The sequence below is a fragment of the Corvus kubaryi genome, unplaced genomic scaffold (genome assembly GCF_017639235.1).
Source record: "Corvus kubaryi isolate FWS band 111438036 unplaced genomic scaffold, C.kubaryi_AGA036_p1.0 68, whole genome shotgun sequence".
Lineage (NCBI taxonomy): Eukaryota > Metazoa > Chordata > Aves > Passeriformes > Corvidae > Corvus > Corvus kubaryi.
In genome coordinates, this window is record NW_024582056.1 from 9,324,743 (window position 1) to 9,342,729 (window position 17,987).

The window sequence follows — 17,987 nt, forward strand, 5'->3', positions numbered from 1 at the left end:
TTCCCCTGCCTCCGCCCCTTCACCGAGGTCGGGACCGCAGGGGGCAGCGAACTCCTGGTGCGGTGCCTCTCCTCCTAAGGACACAGATTGCTGGAAACCGAGGAAAGTTACTCGGTTAAAGGCCCTTCCGTGGCTTCGGCCGCTCTTCTCTAATGTATGCAGAATAAAGGGGCGCGGGTGTATAGATGTCTGTATATGTATCTATCTAAGTATTTGAGCCGGGGCTAAACCCTGCCTGCTTTAGCGGCCGGCATGTGAGCGCGGTCCGGAGCCGGAGCCCGGGAGCGCTGTGCCCCACGGCCGGGTGCTGGCTTCAGCCGTCGGGAGGAGTTTCGACGCCTGTCGGCCCGAGCCAGCGGCTGGTTTTTCCCTGAAAGGCCGGCAATGCTTTAGCAGATTAACAGCTCCCGTAATCCCGCAGGCTCCGGGTGCCGGCCTGGTTTGAGGTCAGAGAGTGGGCTGCGTGCGGCTGGGGGGCTGCTCCGGCCGGCGGCCCCCCCTCGCCCCGCGCAGGGCCGGGGGAGCCGGGCGCCCGCCGCCGCTGACGCCTCTGCCTTTCCTTCCCGCAGCAGGGCCCGGGGGGCCGCGGCGCCCACCCGGGCGGCCCGGAGCCGCCGCCGCCGCCCGCCGCCCCGCAGCCGCGGGAGCCCTTCGCGCCCAGCCATGGCAGCGCCTTCCACCTGCCCGAGCCCCAGCACGCCGCCGCGCTCTACTACGCCAGCTCCACGCTGCCGGCGCAGCGGGTGAGCTCCCCGCTGCCCGCCCAGCCCGGCGGCTCCCCCACCAAGCTGCCGCGGGCCGGCTCCGCCGCCGAGGGCGCCGCCTACGCCACCGCGCAGCGCCTCTCCTCCCCGAAGCAGTCCCCCAGCCGCCTGGCCAAGTCCTACAGCACCAGCTCGCCCATCAACATCGTCGTCTCCTCGGCGGGACTGTCGCCGTCCCCCATCCGAGTGACCTCCCCGCCCACCGTCCAGTCTAACATTTCCTCCTCTCCTATCCACCAGTTAAGCTCCACCATCGGCACTTACGCCACCCTGTCGCCTACCAAGCGGCTGGTTCACGCTGCCGATCAGTACAGCAAGCACTCCCAGGAGCTGTACGCCACCGCCACCCTGCAGAGACCCGGCTCCCTCGCAGGTAAACAGCGGCCGGCAGCGCCTCGGGTCCGCGGCTGCGGCGGGGGACGGGGGTGCGCGGAGGGGAGGCGGCGAGGGGCGAGGGACGGCGAGAGGCGGGGTGACAGGCCCGCCGGCTGAGGACGGGAGGGAGGGAGCGGGGTGCATTTGACAGAAGAACGGTATTCGGGAGAATTGCGGGTGGGTTTCGTGCCGGGTCGTGCCCGGAGAGGCTGCCTGCCGCTGCTTGAGCAAAGTACCTGAGTTCTCCCGGCTCGTCCCGCCTTCCCGGCGCCGGGCAGGTGTGCGTGCTGCCGGGGGGGTGCGGGGCTCGCCGCGCTCCCCGCTGTGACCCGCGGTGCGGGTGGGGGTGTTTGTTACTATGGCGAATCCCTTCTCTGCCGCTATCAGAACCTCTGAGCCTTTTGCAAGGAATCGTTCTTCCCCAGATTTACGGGCGGCTCTGGCGTACTTGACAAGTTTGGGGTTACTTAGCGGGAACTCCCGGTGTACCAAGTCGTGCCTAGTAAGAGGTGGCGGTGATTTGGCTCCGAGTGCTCTTTGGGGAACAGGCTGTTACAGCTCATTTAATGTCTCTGTAAACGCAGACTTTGAGCAGATCCTACAAGTGAGATACTGGTGCGCTGTTCTCTAAACCATCTCTCTGCTAAACTGAGCATCCTTCAGGGGTGGGTTTTTTGTGTTCTCAAAATTTCCAGTTTCATTGCTATAGTAACAGCTGCTATGCTCATATGTTCTCTTGTGTGACATAAATAGATTTGAAGATAAATAAATAGGATACATAAAGAAGTTTGCCTGAGTCTATCAGTCAGGTACACAAGTTTCTTACTGGAGTGAAGACCTCACCGCCCTTCCTCCTCTCACCCACCTGCCCTCCCCCATTCCAGCTGTTGTCAGCATCCTATATAATTCCAGTGTGTCTAAACAAACAGATGGAATTAAATAATAATAATACAGTTTTGATCTATCTCCTTGTAAGAACTATTTGCTGAAGTTTTTTTCCCATTTAAAGGGCAGGGATTTTAAAACTTTATATCTTCACGTATATCTATATACATACATATATATATATCTATATCTGTATATATATATAACACCACATTTTAATTTCAGAACGAGTAAAGTGACAGTATCATTAAGTTAAGGTAAAATTCAAGATCTCGGGGTGCTTATATCAAGCCAGTTGTCAAATAGTGAGTCTCAGAATACTAAGTGATTTATTTAGTAATTATATTAATACGACTTCTCCCTGCTGTAGTCCAACACACTGTCGGCCACAAGTATTAAATACTGCCTTTGTACAGTGGAAATTTAGAATTGCCACAGACTTTGTATTTTAGGGAGTTTTCTGACTTCATCCTATAGCAAGAGTTGTTTTAGCCTAAAAAGGCATGGATGGAACTGTCAGCATCAAAGGAACAGAGAAAAAAATAGATTTAAAACTTCTATACCTGTGGCTATGAGCTATTAGTATTTCCCTGATTTTTCTTACCTCTGTTCGAGGATAGAAGTCTTTGTTTTGGGAAGTTTCTAAGAGGCACAGTTCTTTTTCCTGTTTTATGTACTGTTAGCATTGGAATTTATGTTGTATTGGGGGTTTGGTTTTGTTTTTTTTTTTAAAGAAGGCATTGTTTATAGCATTGCAGCATCAAATCTGTGATGATAACTTAGTCCAAATTTTTTTTTTTCTGTAAGGTTTAAGGTCCAGCATAATGACTCTGAAGTGCTAGAGAAGCTGTTCGTCCTGGGCTAGATCCAAGTTGAAACGTGGATTTAGGCTTTTTTGGCCTTCTTGGCCAATAGTGCTTCTATAGACATTCCTAATAGGATTTTCTACTTTGTTTTGATTGAAAGTTAAGGAACTGACATTCATGTTCTTGGATTGCTTTTAAATAAAAGCTTTTGATAAGACTTCTGCATCTTGCATAACCTCCATCTTTTTAAAGCCTACTGCAGGGAGTTGCCTGATCTACTGATTTATGGATTTGGTGAAAAGAAAAGCCTATAGATGATGCATGCATTTAGGAAGTGGCTGGTGTATTTTTGTATGGATTTTACTATGGGAGGGAAATAGTGATTGACCATTTGAGTTTGCTGTTGAGTTTGTAAAAACTGATAAAGCAAGACTAACTTTGCCAAGTGTTGGGCTGATCAGAACTAGGGTCACTAGTATCTTAGGGATTTGGTTTTAGGATGTGTAAAACCCCTCGTTGTTCTATTTTATAACAAATGGAAAATCATGTAACTTGAATTAGGGGGCAGATATGCAGAGAGAGAGTATTGCTACTTGAAAGACTCAGTGTAAGCAACAGTATGTTAGTAAATACCTTTTCTCTTCCCCCCCCCCCCCCGCAGTGGTGACAGCCTTTCAAGTAGTCCTTGAAAGCAGCTCTATCACATGATCCACTCTTTTGCAAAGGTTTCCTATTGTGTGCTCCTACCCCTTATTTTCCACTGCCATTCTTATGCATGTTCCTCATGGCCTCCCTGCCATCCCAGAGTTACACATTTGCTGGCAGTGTTAAGTGCCTGACTAATCTTCTAGACTTTCACTGGATTCACTGGAGTCAATGGACTACTTGGAGGCTTAAAATTAGCATATGCTTTGGAGTTAGCCAGGATCAGATGTTACAGATACTACTGAGGCAATCTTAATTTCTTCTTTTTTTCTGTAGGTATTTTTGCTCAGAACAGGTTTGGAATTTGAGCTGTAAGTGTATTATATTTTTGCAGGAGTTTTTCAGTCATTAGAAAAAATGTTAGAAAAATGTGTTAGAAATCAAACCCACTGAGAAGGAGAGTAAGCAATTGTATTTTGAAAAGCTAATGGTCAACAAATAGTGGTTTTGCTTCTTGTTCAAAACATCCAAAGATGAGTTGAAGTTTTTTTGGGGTTTTTGAGAGTGAGAGAGGAGGAGGAGGAATGAAGAATAGTTGTCACATTGCACTGATTGATGGCTTGCCTGCTGTGATTAATGTGAAGTTGCATTGATATGTATGTGTCATCACAGGGATGATGTTAAACTCAGTAATCTTATTTATATCTGGCAATAAAAAAATAAGTATTTGTAGTAATTATTAGAAACACAAATAATGCATTTGTTTTAATTATTTTTGCATGATACCAGAAATTTGTCCTGGAGCTATCTAGTTCATGAATACTACTGGGTTTCAGTGTGCTAAACAAGCCAAACTGTATCAGTGCCAGACTTAGATATTTAAAAGAGAAGTCATTCAGGTAAGATACATTTTTTAAAACATTCAAATAAAAAGTTACATAGATGGCCCAAAACATAATCTGTGTAAAACTTAACTGAGAAGATGGCATTATTTATATTAATTTCCTACAAATTCGATTATGAAACAACTTGAAATTATAAAAATGGCAATTCTTAGACTTCATCCTGAATTTCAAATGAGACATGCAACAGCGTGCAGTGACTCAGTTTTAACCGAGTAACCTTAGAAACGTCTTCAGAAATGGCTTTTAATCTAGTTATATTTGAGCTGCTGCCACTGCCAAGTGTGTGTGTGTATGGGTGTGTGTGTACATGTGTATATAGTGGCTCTGCTGAGCGTACATTTGCTGTGTTTATTCTTAGTCTAGCTGCTTCATTGCTATCATCTGCAATTACAGTTTTAGAAGTAGTTTTCTGCTCTGCACTGCTCCAAAGCATATTCGACCGTCTGTTCAAGCAGCAATCCAAATCCAGAAAGCACAGCTTGTAAATACCTTCTTGCAGCTTCCACACCTGGACTGAGCTTCGGAGTGCTGCTGGGAGCCAAACTCAACAAAGCAGCCCGTTTTGCTTGGAAGGAGGAGCATGAAGGACAGCAAGCAGCAGAAACATGTGAAAACAGGAGGCAGGTCATGGCACAGGTGCCCACTCTTCATGCTCTTCTGAAGCATCTCCTGCTGGGCAGAACCCGACAGACAGTACTGGAGGAGTACTGAGTTTGTTTGGGAGCAAAGGCGAGGGAGGCAGTTAAAGTGTGTTGTTCAGGTGGTTTGTGCCTCAGGTTATGTGGCTGGGAGCAGCCCCGATGTTACAGAGCCACTCCTCCCTCTTCGCCCAGGTTTAGGGAAGACTAGGGACACCTAAGGCAATGGAAAGTAAGTTTATGCATTGCCTTATTACAAAAAGCTAAAATGATGATAATCCTGCTTGAAGACTGCACCATGTTTCATAAGCTGTACTAAAAGGTTAAGTTTAAGAAATGAGTTTAGGTGTGAATCACGTGCTGTAATGTTAGGTGGAAAGAATATTCTACAGCTATCTTTCCTGTAGTGGTGACATGTTCCACTGAAACAGGAGCTGCAGCATCCCTGTAGACAGCCCTGATGCTACCTACCACTGTTGGAAACTTCAGTGCTCAGCCTGGTGTTTACAATCTTCTTTCAAGTCCCTGTAAAATCAAAATGGAAAGGAATTTTTCCTTCCTGAGTAGGACTGTTTGTATGCACTTGTAGTATTAACATTAAAGTAACACCAGTTTATAAAAATGTGGCATGGGTTAATACATAAAATATGCTTTCCACTCTTTAATGAGCAAAGAGTTCTAAGTTTATCAGGGTCTTAATTGATTCCTTCTGCTGCTTCATCTGTTTTGCCTCACTCTTTTCTCTCTTTGCCAAGGACCTTCCTTTACCCTTTTTCCTTCTATAAACTTTTCACTGCATATGATGTGTTGAACCGTGGTTTCCTGTTGGGTTTTATGGCAGAACTTCTATTTGATGGTGAGTGTTGACATGTTTTAGCATGTCAGTGTGCAATTATAGGGGCACAGAACAGCTTAAGCAACTTTGTATGGGGTAACTGATGAGCATTAACACTAGCATGGATTGATGTTTCCTTTTGACTGCACAAAGATATTGGATCATCTGTATATCACTAGTTCATTGCTATCTTTAAAAATATTATCTTGTTAAGAGGTCTCCAGTAAATCCCACTGTACTATGTATTTGTGCTAGAGTAGCTACATTGCTGTTAAGTTACAGCCAAAGTGGATATAAATCATCCCAGAATTAAAAGTTCCCTGTGCCTTTAAATCCCCACCTGAGACACTGGGCTGAGCTAATAAAACAGTCTAGGTGTGATGTACCATTGTACTTCTTTGGACAGGCAAGGAAGAAAAATATTAGGATTTTTTTTGGGGGCTTTAAGATAAGCTCTTGGACCATCTGTATGATTGATCATAACAGAAAGGACACTCAGTTGTTTCCCATAACTATTTTGTATTTTTACAGAATCCCGTGAGTATCTCTTTTCTAGGGAGAACCAAATTGCTTCATTAATTTTAACCAAAATAGTTTTCCATAGATTTTTTTCTAAATTTTTTTTCTTTGTTTTTATTAGCTGGAAAATTCCTTTACCTGCTGTCAGAGTCTTTACACATGAGAACACCGTTAATGCTCTTTTGTTCTGGGACTTACACTGAAGTCTTCTACCCTTGTTTTGAGACTCTTTCAGATAAGAAAACCAAGTGGAAGATTTTGAGTAATATCCAGCAATATTTAAGATATTAATCAGAACTTAGAGTTTGGTGTCTTTCTGATACAAAATTACTTTTTTCCATGTTGCAACCTGGAGGTTAGATATACTGGTGTTGGTTTGGAGTTGATACAAATACACAACTCAGTGTTCACTTTGCTTTTCTTTGTCAGTTATTCTACCTATTTACTCAGCAATAGTTATGATTCTAATTGTTACAACTGGAACCTTTACAATGGTGCTAAATTCCAGCTTTAAAAAGGTATCCACAATGGACAATACAGCAAAAAAGGAGGAGGAATAGGGATAACTTTGAAATATGTTATTATTGCCATGATTTTCGCTCCTGTATCTTTCAGATCTGGCTTACATGAAATTAATTCGCTTGTAGGAGAGGAATAATTGACAAAAGCCAAATACAGAAGCCCCATGTGCATCTTTGAGCTAATGAACTTGATCTTTGGCTCCCAGTGTGAGCAAACACAAGAAATATGTCTAAACTTGGGTCCTGTTGTCTTACTGATCACCACCTTTCCCTTTGCTTCCCATTCTTGAGAAGGGAAATTGTTTGACTGATCTTCCTAATGGTCTTTCAGAGGGGTGTGAAATCAATAATATTGCAAACTAAAAAGCTTTTAGGCAAAGAACACCAGTGTGCAGCACTGCTGAAAATGGGTTCAACTTGTACAAAGCTGCAAGTATTTTAGCCAAGTGACTGGAAACTGAGTGGCAGTGGCTGTTCCTGGGATTTTAGGTGAATGTAACATCAGATATGCTTCTTGGGACTACTGAAGGCTGTGCTGTTGCTTGGTAACCACACATGTGGTTTCTGGTCTCTGGTCCTGAACTTTAGCAATGTACCTCAGAAGGCCAGGATTCAAATTTAAGCGTTCAAGTCACTAGAAGAAATTCCCTAAGCATCAGAGCAGAATTTTGAATGTCTTTGCTTATATACCTGCTGAGCAGGAGCACAAGAAGGAGGTGAAGTTGAAAAAAAGCTAACAGAGAAGAGTCTATGCCCCTAGCAGAAGGATGGTTAAACCAAGGAGCTGGAATTTGCCAGTGTTTCTTGACTACTGAAATCCAGTGGAATGCATGAAGTCAAAGAGCAGTGTTTTGGGAGCCTGCCTTCATGGAACTTAGGTTAGAGCAACAGAAATACATTAACCAGTGTTGGCACTGCAGTTCATATGCTTGTCTTGTTTATGTTGATCTGAGTTCTGTCTCATATATGAGATTGCAGGAAGAGAATATGGCCTCATAAATGATTATACACCCAAAATTTTGGGTCTTAAGGGCATGCTAGTGAGGCTGAGTCTCATCCTTGCCTGTTACAACCCATTTTTGCCTTCAGGTCTCAATGGTGTCCTCTTGTTCCTCTTGTCCTCTGCTGTTGTATGGACTAGGGAGTATTAGGCAAAGGCAAGGTGCCCTTCTATCAAATTTCTGACACTCAGGTTTTTGTGGCATCAGTGAAAATACTTGTTTGTGCTGTACAGTCTAAAATGGGATGACTGTGTTTGTCTTGCTTGTGCACTGGGCAAAGAAGGCACATGTGAAAGATGCAGCTTCCTCAGTCTCAAACCCTGTTGCAAGGCCTTATCCAGTAGCCTGGAAATATTTGTTGCAAAAGTGTTGATAAAAAGTGACAGAAATCTTATGTTCACCATGGTCTTTCAGTATTTATGGGAAGTGAGAACATGCCCTTCATTTTTACTGTGGGGGAAAACATCATCCTCTCCAGTTACTGTGGCACAGAAACTGTTAGGAGTAGATGGAGTAGCTGAGATTTAGAAAGTCAGTATACAGCTCATTGTAACGTGAGCATTCATTTGTTGGGATATCTCCTAGCTTTTTGGTGGTTGTGTGCACACACTCCCTTTAAAGCAGTGCAGGTGCCGCTGATCAAAAGTAATTAGTTATGACAGAAAGAAGATGGTAAAATGGGCATTTGAGGAAGGCTCTCTTTATTTAAGGCCAAATAAAGGGTGGGGAGGTGCCTATGTCTGCCTGTGCCAGTTGCAGAGTGCTTAGAGGTAAAACATTACTTGTCAGTGATGGCAGCTGCCAGAAGCTAAACTGGACCAAATTTTCTCTATGAGCAATCACAGGAGATAAATGGGGCAATTTTTGAGTAATTGTAGGGTCAAATTTGAAGATCACATAGATGTGGACCCAGAACTGAATACCTTTTGGGTTTATAAAAGTGGTATTGGAGAGGACAGAGAGATACTGTCTAATGATAATGAATTCATGGAACTGTACATTATCGTAAGTGCTTAGAAGCAAAAGCCACAATTTGATATGCTGAAATGAGGAGGACCAAGTGATGACTAATCTTACAATTATAAGGCATGGCATGTGAAACTGCCAGTTGGATCACATAGATTTTTAGTAAGTACATCAAGTTGCGACTTACAGTGTGTAAGTGGAGAAGTGTCCCTGCCCATGGCAGGGGGTCAAAACTAGATGATCTTTAATAGGTCCCTTCCAACCCAAACCATTTTATGATGGTGTAATAGAAAAATGCCATATTAGTTTGAATACAAGTGGTTCATGCAATCTTCCCTTTGCTGAGGAGATTTTTGCATATGCTTTTCTACATTTACTTCCTCCATAGTGTATGTTTATGTCTTGCCTTATGGCCCCTTATCTTCTCTGTCCAAACCATCCCTTTTATCAGCTAGCCAGCTGTGCTGCTCTCAGGCAGTAAAAGCTTTTGATCATAGGGCTAAAGCTGTCCCTGGGTTTAAAGAGTGTTGCCTGAGAGGAAAGCAAGGGTGGATGAAGGAGCTGTGACCCTCTGATAGTAGGACAGATTTCCTGTCACTGGAGAGCAAAATGACACCTCTGCATGGGGTCTTTCCCCCACCCACCAACTTCCCTGAGCATCCTGGTTCAGCGGGAATGCAGTCATGTTTACATTTGCTCACCAAAAGGTGTCATGAGCTCTTCAAAGTCCTGGGATCATGGTCTGTAAAGGAGGGTGAGTTGGACTCTTTCAGATACTTGTCGGGGAAAAGAAGGTGGAGGGAGACAATATGACAGCCCTTTGTGAGTTTGGGACTAATACACCCTGAAGAAAGGGAGGAGTGAGTGAAAGAAAAATTGTAGACCTGCTAATCACAGTGCTCTTTGGACATTACAACAAAAACTGATAGAAAGGATAATATAAGGCATGGAGGTAGTAAATGGTTAATAGGATAATTTCTGACATGAGTTCTCCAGAAACAGATTGTGCTGGAATGACCTGCTTACTGACCTTTTCTTAGATGATATTTGATGTCTTTCTATTTCCTGTCAGGGCTCTGAGCATGCATTTTCTGTAGTGCCACTTGGGAAATGTTTAGTTAAGCTAGAGAAGATGGATATTCCTGCAAGAGTGTACTTGGGCAGGGACCTGGGTAAAGGAACATTGTCAGTTTGTCATTTTGAATACTGAAGTAATGGAAAGGAAGGGTACTACTAATAAAGTTCCACAAGGAGAACTCTTTTGGCTACTTGAAAAATACCTCTTCATTTTATTAACTTGGCACAAAACTGTGTAATAAGCCAAGGAAACTTCTTGATAGTGGAATATTAGGAGGCATTTTCTGAAGAGAAGAAGATAAATCCTGTGTAGAAAGAGTTTTGCAGATGGGAAGGAAAGAACAGAATTGGAGCCAAGGCAATAACACACGTAATAGCTAGTTATGTGTTCGGCATCTTTGTCTGGAAAGAAGAGTAGGAAAATACCTGTGTGACCTGGTTGAGTACTGCATATCTCAGCCACCTGTATCAGGAACATAATAGAATATTTCATGGCCTAACATGGCCTCACATAACAAGCAAAACTGAGAGTGTTATACAGGGTTAGGACTTCATCTGGTGAACTGTACGCAGCTGTGACTCTCTGTAGGCAAGAGACACTCTTTGTAGCCTTCATCTCTTCTGAACTATCCTGCATGGATTATCAAGAAATGAAGCTTGTTGTACACAGACCTGACTTAGTGTGTTTCCTGCATTTCTCAATGGAGGAAAGGCTGCTAGATTACATAGCTGCACGTAGTAAATGGAGGTTATTCATTAAGAGTGCTGAATCCTGGTAAGAATAAATAATTTGATGAAGGATTTGCCATTCTATGAAAAAAGACAAGATTAGTCGAGTCCCTGGCAGCTTTTAGGATAGTGCATCCCTGCCCATGGTGGGGGGGAATTTGGAACTAGATGATTTTTAAGGTTCCTTCCAACCCAAGCCTTTCTATATTTTTATGATTCATCAGACCAAGGAGGGAGTGAGAGCTAAAGGCATCTTCTGAGTGGCTTTTCACCATCAGCCTTTGATTTTAGGGCTTTGACTAACCAACCATGATTTGTTTGACTGGAGCATCTTTGTGAGCTAGTGCTCCTCCGTTTTGCCTCAAAAGGTTTGAACCCAGTAGCCCTAGTGCATACAGTGACCCCCCCCCCAGCCATGATTGCACTTTGTCTGGTCTCTGACCAAACTTCAAAGTTTTCAAGGTTTACTCATAGAAATTTTGCATTCCTTCCTGTCTGAAGTTACAGTTCCTGTATCGCTCATGTCATCCTTGTCTGTGTTGCATCTTGAGATGCCTTTGGCAAGAATCTGAAGCTAATGCTGAACACAGCTGAGCAGTCTCCTCCAAAGTGATCTAGTTCATGTTCTGCCATGCTTAAGATCCTATCTCGTGAATCCAGGAATTCAGGAATTAACTGTTTTAGCTGAAAAGCTCTTTTTCTCTGAAGTTTATCAAGATTGTGATGGATTGCACATCACTGCTTTTTTCAGTCTGCAGTAGATTTTGGACTGCTTTTGTAGAATCAGGCAAAACTTGATGCACATGTCTTCAGCCAGCCATATGGCCATGGAAGTGTTGGCTTCACAGGCAGGGCAGCCATTTGACATGCAAATGGATCAATTTGCATTTATGAATAACCAGAAACTAATTGTGTGAGAGTTCAGAACGCCTCAAGTGCTTGTCACCTTTGGACTACACCATCTCATTCTTCTAATTGAAGTTACTGTTAAAGCCATTCTTGAAGCTGAACATTTCCAGTAGTTTGTTGCAAACTGCTGTGAATACATTTCTTATGTTCCTTGTCTTAGATCTGCTTTCCTTTTGCCAGTGAGCTTCTTTCACCATTTGTCTCCTGCAGCATTTGTCGTGGCCATTTCAGTTTAGCATGGATTCTCTGCTGGAGTGACAGGACTCTTTCAGCCTGAGGTCCTTTTCTGGCCATGCTTTTCAGCAATAATCTGAATTTGTGAGGTTAATTGCAAAGTCTGTTTTGCTGGTTTTGTTTCTTTTCTTCTCTGTTGCCACTCTTTTTTTTAAGTAAGTTCCTGCTGGAAAGAATCTGTAGCCATCCATTTCCTCCTTTGCTTGTTGCTTATTGTGGAAGGGTTTACATTGGTATTTTTCTGAGTTTTTGGGAGTTGGATGCTAAATGCATGCTATTGAGTGATTGCTATATTAGTAAGAATAATGAACTAAAGGAGAAAACTTTTTTTCATGGGATACAATGATTATTGCAGCATAACTTAAAGTCCTTAAGCTACTCATGACATAGTTTTAACAGTATTCCTTTTCTTTGTCTCTGCATTCAGCATTTCTTTTATTTAGGGCATCCCTGTTAGAATTGCTTTAGATTATAATTATTCTAGTAATAGGAGATTATTTTAAGTGTTCTAGCAGAGGTCTCAGTGTGTATGTAATGGAAACAACCTAAAAACAGCTTGAATAATCTTTTGAGCGTAATTGTAAAAGTGGGTAATTGTTGGTCTAGACTTCTTTACAGGCCTAACTAAATTCTTTAGCTAGATTGTATTCAAATTGATTATGTATACCTTTAATAAAATGTCCATGTTTTAACTCCTGTATTTTAAATGCAGTGAGTCTCAAATGGATAATGAAAACTTGATGAGTAATAGAGTGTGTTACAGAATATCCCGAGATACCTCCCCTTTCCTGAATTTGGCACTGAGAAAAAGACAAAGATAATGAGGTCCATTTTTTTCTCCTGGAATGTCGCATACTTATTCCTCATGTTTTTGGTGAAGTCTAGAAACCAGGAACTGCAAGTAAATGCTCACTGAGGAGGAGAAAGCCTCTGAAAGGAGAAAGTGTTTAATATTCTATCAAAGATGACTTTATGTAAAAGAGCAAATACTACCTGATGCTTTTCTCTATTCTCTTAGTGAAAGCCAGGTTTTTCAAAAGTTTTTCAAAAATTTTCAAAAGTTAATATTGTTCACGCATCTAATAATGTGCAATCTTCTTGTAAAAGGAATTACGAAAGATAAATTGCCAATGCTTTTCTGTGAGCAAACCTCAGATACGGTGTCTTAGATTTCAGCTGTGTCTATCAGAAACTGGAACATAGGTTTGCAAAACAAGAACAATATTCATAATAAGTTAATACTTTTTAAAAAGTGCATGCATGATCTGGATTCATTGGAACTATGTTTGCCTCTTCCTATTAGCAGGAAAACCACCTCTTGGAACTGTGAGCTTCTAGGAACAACAGCACAATTAGATAAAGAATGCAGGTTGCCCAGGAAAAACCAATTGAGGAATACTGTAGTTGGGCAGACTTAACATTTCATTACGCAACTGACTTTTGTTTTTTGGTGTTACCTTGCCCATAGTGTCCCAGTGACTGTTTTTCCCTTTGGGAACCACTGGCCCAAAAAGCACTTTCCTTAACAAATTCTCGGTGAAAATCTTGAGAATCTCACTTCTAGTTGGATTTAAGCTCTAGGTGTTCTTTCTGTTCTCTGTGCAGGGAGGAGTTGATGTGGAAAGGTTTTCCCCCTCCCCCTGCACCAGAGCTGCTGTGAGAACTTGCTCCTTTAAGGTTGACTGAGCTGATGCTCAGTTTGGTGTAAGGCTTGAGAGTTGCTGGGTTTTTTAGCTGCTGTGCTTTTCCACTGTGTTAAACACGATCAGAAAGTTAAATTTTCTCCAGCAGGCACTAGTGCAATAGTGCCTGATTTGTTTTGCTGGAGGCAGCAGCACTTTTTAGCAAATCACTCATGCTGCTGGAAGTGGTCTCTAGCCCTACAAAGACCTTTGGGGTTTTGGATGTTTAGCCTATACTGCTGCTTAACTAGCAGAAATTGGGTCTCCAAGTTTGCTTAGGTACGGCCTTGTGAAAGAAGAAAGCTTCAGGGAATTAAGGATGTGCTCTTACTTCCCTTTGGTTTGCAGTCCTTGTCAGTGAAGCACTCACTGTGGGGTTTCACAGGCTATCCCATAGAGGGTTTTTTTTCTGGATATTTACTTTTGGGGCATGTCTCATCAAGTACACTAGTATTTCATTCCTTTACTTGCTGAGTTGAATGCATTGCCACAGCCTCTGCATCAGCATAGAGCTCATGGTGCAACACAAACTTTTAGAGCTCAAAATTGGAAATAATAATTTTTTATCTTTTCTAGCATCAATATTAGCAAAACTTCAAAGATCTCTGCTGCTACAAAGGCCTAATATTGTTTTCAATCATCGTGAAGCTGTGGTGAACTATCCAAACAGCTTATGCAGGGCTGCTTGGCAGTGTTGCTTAGTAACATCATCCTATTGCTGAGGCGCTCAGCCCTCAGTCAAAGTGGCTAGTGAGTAGGAAAGTTAGGAGCAGTGATTTGTATCACCAGATAGCAGTATCTGCTCCCATTTGGTCATGGGTCTTCTTTTCCTTTTTTTTGTAAAATTGGCAGGGTTGGGGGGCATGGAAGAGGTAGACCTTAAGAGATGAGAGTGAAAAAAACCCAAACAAACACAGAGTAACACCCAATATGATCATTTACTAAATGGTATAAAAAAAGAAATCTTATCATTTCCTTCCCTGCTGAAGGCAAGTTGTTGATGTATAGTAGTGGTTGGTTTGGGGCAGTTTCTGTTTTACATTTTTTCTTCACTGACAGTACCCTAGATCAGAAAAGAAATAGGAATTATCTCCCTGAACTTGTCTGTCACATTTAATCTGCTGTTTCTTCCTGGCTGTCTTTGCCTCTTATATCTTTGCTCCCAGTCAAACTTTCCTTTTCTGCTAGCAATTTATTTTTGATAGACTGTTTTAAGCAGGTGAATGCTTTTCAACAAAACGAGGGCAGTAGCAGAAAGAAGAAAATGCTTGGGAGGAGGTACAAATTAATGGTGTGATTTTTCTCTTTTCCCTAGATTTTTAGAATTATAGTAACTGATACAATGCTTTGCAGTGAAGTCATACTGCATGACTAAAATCATAGACAACTTAAAAATATTTTTACCTTTATTTTTCTTTTAAATATGCTTAGAAATGTAATGTATGCCAATATTTGGTTAAAAAATAGTTTAAATAGGATAAAAATTATGTAGGTACTTCTTACAAGATGTAAGCTTTATTGAATGATTTTTGAAGTTATTTTGGGGCCTGTTTATTACCCTTACAAAAGTATAATCCCTTTTTTTCCTCCTTCTTTCCTGTATTTTTAGCACTGATGTGAAAAATGCTGGCCCTAGTTCAGATGCTGGTTTTGCGGTGTCCCTTAAGCAGCCAAAGCCAATCTGTTTTGAGGAGACTTTCCTAAGATAATTAATCTGGTTAATGGACAAGTTATGTCTGGTAAATTCCACAGTGTGAGCTGAACGTGGCAGTATCCTGACGGTGACACTGCTAATAGGTTTGACAGTGCAGTGAGAGTTTGCAAGAAACACTCCAGACCATGCATTGTATTGCACTTTAATCTTTTAAGTAGAAAACCTGAGGAAAAGCAGTCTAAGGTACTGACAGGTGAGGCAGGGCTGTTCTTTCAGTTCTGGGGACTTGAATATTGGGGCACAGACTTGTTGTTTGGTGGTGAGCTCCTACAGTGTGGGCTGAGGATGCCGAAGTAGCGTATCCATGGGGTTTTTTTCAGACACCTAGAGTTTGATGCCAGTTGAAAGACATCATGTATTAGTCAGTTTGCTGAGGGCATTATTTCTTTCTTTATCTGTACAAATAATCCTGAGTCATAGAGAGAATGATGTCATGAGAATTGAAAAAGTGTAAAGACAGAAATGAGTTCTAATTCTGAGCATTCATTAGTTAATCTTTAACTCCAGTATTTCAGGAAAGAAAAACTTTATACATTTGTGTTTGTGTGTATGTAAAATCTAAACAGGTGAGAATCCTGTGTTTAAAAAAACCCTAAACCCAGTTAAAAAGAATTTACTACAGACTGCATCCTGGCTCTAGTGACTTCAGGTCTCTGGTGTGCTAGGGGCCCTAGCTGATGTACCAAGGTGTGCATTAGCTGGTACTGCCATATGGCCTGTCATGTCTTACTGGCTAATTTAACCATCTGTCATGTCTTAACAATTTGTACTCACTTTCAGTAGTTGGGTTAGAAGTGTTTTTTTCTCTTTGGTACAGTACTTTTCATCACACAGTGCTGTTACATTCCCCTTATCTGAGTTTTATTAGTTTTATTTATGGTCGTATTACTTGTAGATAATATTTTCTTTTTCCAATGTTATGACTAGAAGATGCTTACATTTAGGCAGGCATTTTGGACATGTTTCTGCATAAATTTCTGGCACTAAACAAAGTCAGTATCAAAACGTGAGCTGTGAACCTTTGACTCTACTTCTCCTCCTGTTCAATTCTAAGTCTGCACTTGTGTTCCCATCAATTTCTTTACTATGTAAATTAAAACAGGTTAGTATCTGTAAAACAGGTTTCACTACATATGAGTTCAGAGTAAAAATCCCACTATTCATATGCTCTTTCTCACATGTTGCTTTTCAGAATTGCAGTGAAGCTATGACCTGATCTACTGTATATATATATTTATTTCTTTAATAAGGAGAGTAGCATTTCAGGACAAGCATCTAAGAGAAATTTATGTCAAAAAGGATTTTCAGCCATTATGTACTTTTTCAATCAAAAACTTCTTTCAGTCCTTTGAAAAGCATGCAACATACCAAAGCCACAGAATTCCTGTGATTCTCTTTTAGATTCTGTGCCTGCAGTCTCTTATCTCAATGATGAGCTTATTGCAATTTTACCAATGTCTGGGGTTGGTTTGATTGTTTGTTTTTTTAAAATAAACTTGTAGTCTAAGCAATGTTGTCATTATATTTAAAATTAAAAACTGATACCGCCAGTTGTGGATCTTTAATCCTCCTTGTTAGAAAGATGGATCTTCTAAGTGTGAGGTGTTGTAGTGTGTTTAGTCTGATTTTGATACTTAAGAGCCTGAAGTAGCCTGAGATCTGCTGTGTGTTGAAAGGTGAGGGGTTTCAACAAAGTTAAATTAATTAAATTTAAGGAAGTTGTTAACATGTAACTGAGGAGGAGTAATAGAATGGTCCTTGAACATCAGCTCATGTTTCCCTAATGATGTTCCTCCATCATATACATAAGGAAATTGCTTGACAGGACTCTTGATCAATGTATTTAATGATGGAGGATTTCTGAATGAGGGCTGAATGGTTTATCTGGTTAAATCTGAATTTTTTTTTTTTTAACATGGAGATGATCACTTGTGTATTTCATGTTTCCAAGGAGCTCTTAAATCCTGGAGAGGAGGACAGTACTGTATGCTCTTGCTATTAGAGATGTTTAGAGAGTATCATGATTTTGTAGGGCTTCTTAAGGCTGCAGCAAGGCAGGATGACAGGTTATAAAGGCTTTCACAAGGGGCACAAATAAAAACTGTTCAAGATGTATGAAAGTATACGCAAAGGCCCGTGATCCATTTTTTTCAGTAGTCTTAATGTCTTTAGTTTCTTGAAATGGCAAATGCTGCCAATATATTGGTTTACTTTATTGACATAAACTGTCAGATTAGCAGTGTCACTCAAACATGTCTGTGTATTTATTCTCTTAACAGCCTGCACCAGCTCTGAAGAGCAATTAGGGATTATTTTATGTATTTCTCTCATGTTATGCTTCTCTGATTACAGTATCTTTCTTCCTGTGGAAAGTGAGACTGTCAAAAAAGAGCATTTTCCTAGGAAACAATTGTTTCCCTATACTACTGAGGAACACGTCTAAGTAACATGAAGAAATTTAGCTAGTAGGGTGGGCATTTTTCAAGTGTAAAGAGTGGAGATCGACTTTTTGTTCCAATTTGGTAGGACTGCACTTTTCACGTGTTCTTTCTATTGCCCCTCTTGAATGTGGGAAGAGAGGAAATACCACATGTAGGAATGTGTATTTTCATCCAGAGGATTCTAGGTTATCATTGTTACCCTAATCCAGTTCACCTGTCTGGGGACTCATGTGAACCTGACCTCAGACTGCTTCTAAAAGTTCCACAGTGATGCAGAAGAACGGGCATTCCACTTGCTTTCAGCTTTCAGTCTTGGAGCCTTCAGAAGACAGACAAGACTC

At 41.6% G+C, this 17,987-nt stretch overlaps 1 protein-coding gene across 4 annotated transcripts in view; it reads left to right on the forward strand.

Moving 5' to 3' along the window:
* The first annotated feature begins 633 nt into the window (after positions 1–633).
* CTNND2 (catenin delta 2) overlaps positions 634–17,987 on the forward strand; it is a 288,488-nt gene continuing 271,134 nt past the window's right edge. For 2 of the 4 annotated variants that reach the window (XR_006019595.1, XM_042048673.1), the window contains exon 1: positions 634–1,137. The gene's annotated coding sequence lies outside the window, so the exon portion shown is untranslated. The remainder of the gene's footprint in view (positions 1,138–17,987) is intronic. The other 2 variants (XM_042048671.1, XM_042048672.1) reach the window with 2 other exon arrangements.